Genomic DNA, 3,956 nt, shown 5'->3' with positions numbered 1-3,956 from the left:
TGTCAAGAGGGCTCGAACTCGGCACCTCATGCAATAATGTCTAAGCTCCTTGCCGCTAGGACAAAGGCTCTGGACATGCTTCTGAAAACTCTTGTTTCTTCATCAATACAATAGTGCCAGTGTTCTCCCGTGGATGTAGGCTGTCTTGGCCGAACCACGTAAATTGGTCTGTTGTTGTTTCTTGTTTTCGATTCTTGTTTGCATTGCTGTTGATTGCACATTTGTGATTATATAGTGGGAGATGAATTGTGGAAAGACAATGTTCGTTTTGATGGAAGCAATAAAAGACGAGTAGATGCAACGTATTATATCAACTAAGACATTGAAGGAAGTGTTGGATATCCTGAAGACTGCTTTCGCCAAGAAGAACGAGGCAAAGCTTCAACGCCTGGAGAATGAGCTATTATCAATGTCGTAACGGGTGCTCATTGTAAGTCGATACTTTTCCACAGTTAAATCTATATGCGAGGAGATTTCGAAATCAGATCCTAATAATGTGATTAATAAGACGAGGATGAGGAGAATTATCATCCACGGTCAAAGACCTGAGTTTAAGGGTCTTGTGACTGCTACTCGTGGTATGGCTACACAACCAACCCTAGATGCGTTAGAGAATATCTTGTCCAACGAAGAGACTTTAGATGATAAAATCTAAAGAGAAGCCTGAGCTGTGACCCAACCCAATCCTCCACAAATCCCTGGTCTAGCCCAAATTATTGACTCTATATAAATGGGATAAGATGAGAAGACATAATTAATTCTATAGATTATTTTTCGTTCTCTGCAATCACAAAGGGAGTGAAAATATCGATTTTAGGGTTCTCTTCCCTACAAATTTCTATTGAGGATTTGACAAGCTTTGCCCACACAAAGGTCAGTTCCGTGTAAAGGGAACTTATCAAAAGATCCGTGGTAGAGATCGATTGAAGAAGGTGATCGAATTCAACTCTTGAATTCTAACGGTACGTATGTACTCCCTCCGTCCCACTAAAAAGATGACTCACTTTCCTTTTTGGTTTATTCCATCCAAGATGACCCATTACTATAAATGGAAACACCTTTATCTCTACTTTATTCCCTCTCTCTTATTTTACTCTCTCCACCACCACACAAAATAAAACTGCATAAAACTCTGCGCCGCCCAAGGAAGGGGTCATCTTCCTTGGGACGGAGAATTACATATATTCAGTATGACCTATGATTATATACTTATAAACATATTTCTAGTTTACAATTTGATAAAAGCATGTTTAGATGTAAATCTTTGAATGAAACTAAATAGATTTTGTTTATGTTTTATCAAAACTGAAAATCTTCCGATGCAAAACCAACAAAAACTGCAATATTCATATAATAACACTGCAATCTGGTAAGGTAAAAAACTACTCCCTCCGTCCCAATAAATATAAAACATTTGGATTTCGGCACATTATTTTATGTAGTGTTATTTTGTGTGTTAATGAAGTAAGAGAAAGGGAAAAGTAGAGAGAGTGTTGTTTCCATTTTAGGAAATATTTCATTTTATTTTTAATGGGACAACCCAAAAAGGAAAACATTTCATTTTTAATGGGACAGAGGGAGTATTACGAATGATACAGGCGCGTAACATGCAATATACATAGAGTAACACTGCTATATTCATAGAGTAACACTGCAATCTGGTAACATACTAAAAATAGAGAATGTCGATGTTTCCCTTCAGCGTTTTTTATGTTGAAGTTTAATTAAAATTGGATGTCACATGGCAGCTTGAAAATCACACGATCTTCGGATCTAACGGCCTAAGATGGTGGTATGGTGTTACAATAAAAAGGGGAGTGTTATATTGCTAACTCAATACTTAATTGTTAACTATAATTAAATAATAGCTCTTAGATATTCAAATCAAGGGCTGAGATCATCAACCCTGAAATATCAATACGATTAAAAAACGTCAATAAGGATAGTAAGGTCAATTTACAACAAATTAGTTGTAACTAACTTTTAAAAAATATCACCTAACTTTTAAAAAATATCACATAACTTTAAAACGCATATAACTTTCTCAATTTAAATTATTTTTTCGCACAACATATATCAAATTAAAGATAATTTCATAAGGATTCTAACGAAATCTCACTTGCATATGTTCCGATGTCAAAATTTGAATTTTTTTTTTGAAAATTTTCAATTTTTCGTACAACAACAAATATCTACATAGTATATAAAATAGAAGGAATGCAGCTGCGTGTTGAGCACATATCTAACTATTCTTTCACCTTTTACTAAAGAATACCATGTGCTCATTGCTTATAAGCAACATATGCCATTTTTTGGAGGGAACAACTTTTTAGGTCCATTAACTTTGCCAAAGTATCATTTTAGGTCTATGAACTTTGAAAATATCATTTTAGGTCCGTCAACTACAAGTTAATATCATTTGAGGTATTTAAACTTTTTCCGGACGAAAATGCCCTTAAGACATTCAAAGTCCGTGAACTTTGAAAATATCATTTTAGGTTTGTCAACTACAAGTTAATATCATTTGAGGTATTTTAAACTTTTTCTAGACGAAAATGCCCTTAAGGCCTTCAAAGGGCAATTTGGACAATTCTTTCGGCACTCATCTTGCGTCAAAGACCTAGAGACCAACAATTTCTTTTACTACTATTTAATTTAATTACCATCCAAATTGAATTTAAATATAATTACAATTTGACGTAAAAAAATGTGTTAATTTTTCAATTATTAGATGACCAATTATTTAGGGATAGACCTCATATACTCTGCTTTATTTTATTTTTCAATCTAAACTGCATTTTAAGAACTTACTATACGTGGAACACCTAAACTCAAGGCTTACCAACCGATTTACAAGCTTACCAAACCTGAATTCCAACGCATCTTTTACTAAATTCAGATCTAAAATAGTCCACATCTACTCTGCTTTGAGTTATATGGAAAGTAAATATATGAAACCGATTAACATCCATTACTGCCATCGAAATGGCTCTGATACCAGTTCGAACCTTTCCCAGATTAATTATTCCGTTATTTGAATAAGCAATACAGAGGTATTCCTTTATTTGAATAAGAAATATAGAGATATATGATGACAACAATTTAGTGCATGAAAAGAAATATAAAGATATATGATGACAACATTTTAGTGCATGGAAAATCCACCGAGATCATCTTGCAGCTGGGCAAGTATATCAAAATGGTTTCCACAACATTTTATGGCATGGAAAATCCACCGAGATCATCTTGCAGCTGGGCAAGTATATCAAAATGGTTTCCACTTGGATAAGAATTAATTAAGATGGAGAGATAGAGAAAGCAGTAAGGAAAGTAGTGAACAAGCAGAACTAAGTAAAATTCGAATTACTTGTTTATTTGGCTGCAAATATTAGTAATTTACAGAGGAAGGAGAGAGAGAGCAATGGTCTGAAAACTCAAAGACCGGGGTGCCTTCTCTCTTTGATTTACAAGTTATTTATAGGACTACTCCGCCAACTATTACAACAATATTACATTATTAAATGTTACAAAAGAGGCTACGTGTTGATCATCTTTGGAAGTGGTGGTCCCCTTTGGAGGCAACTTTTGTCTTTTGGTATACTCTCTTGAAATTTGTGGCATCCTTATCCTGGCAGCTTTTGATCGCGTGATAAGCAACTTTAGATTTTGAAATTTGAGGCATTGGTCTTGGCAGCTAAGCAGCAAGCATTATCTGGATAATTCTGATTCTTCTTTTGCATTCTTCAATAATTTGCTCTCTTTGCCAATCTTCATTACTATCCCAACAACAAAAAGATATGTTTCTGCGACGTCTGATTTTATAGAAAACTCTGATTCTTCTTCTTTGCTCTTTGATCTCTGCTTCTAATATTTTTATCTCTAAACCATAATCATAATTATATAAGGCGTTCCTTCTCGGCATCCTAAGCAGCGAGTAGAATATGAACCCTTCCGAT

At 34.6% G+C, this 3,956-nt stretch overlaps 1 non-coding gene across 1 annotated transcript; it reads left to right on the top strand.

Moving 5' to 3' along the window:
• The first annotated feature begins 2,221 nt into the window (after positions 1-2,221).
• Positions 2,222-2,338, top strand: LOC121756616. Its single transcript, XR_006040998.1, has one exon. It is a non-coding gene; the product is annotated as a U5 spliceosomal RNA (small nuclear RNA).
• The last annotated feature ends 1,618 nt before the right edge of the window (positions 2,339-3,956 follow it).

Source organism: Salvia splendens, chromosome 11 (assembly GCF_004379255.2).
Source record: "Salvia splendens isolate huo1 chromosome 11, SspV2, whole genome shotgun sequence".
Lineage (NCBI taxonomy): Eukaryota > Viridiplantae > Streptophyta > Magnoliopsida > Lamiales > Lamiaceae > Salvia > Salvia splendens.
This window is presented reverse-complemented; position numbering and strand designations above follow the sequence as displayed.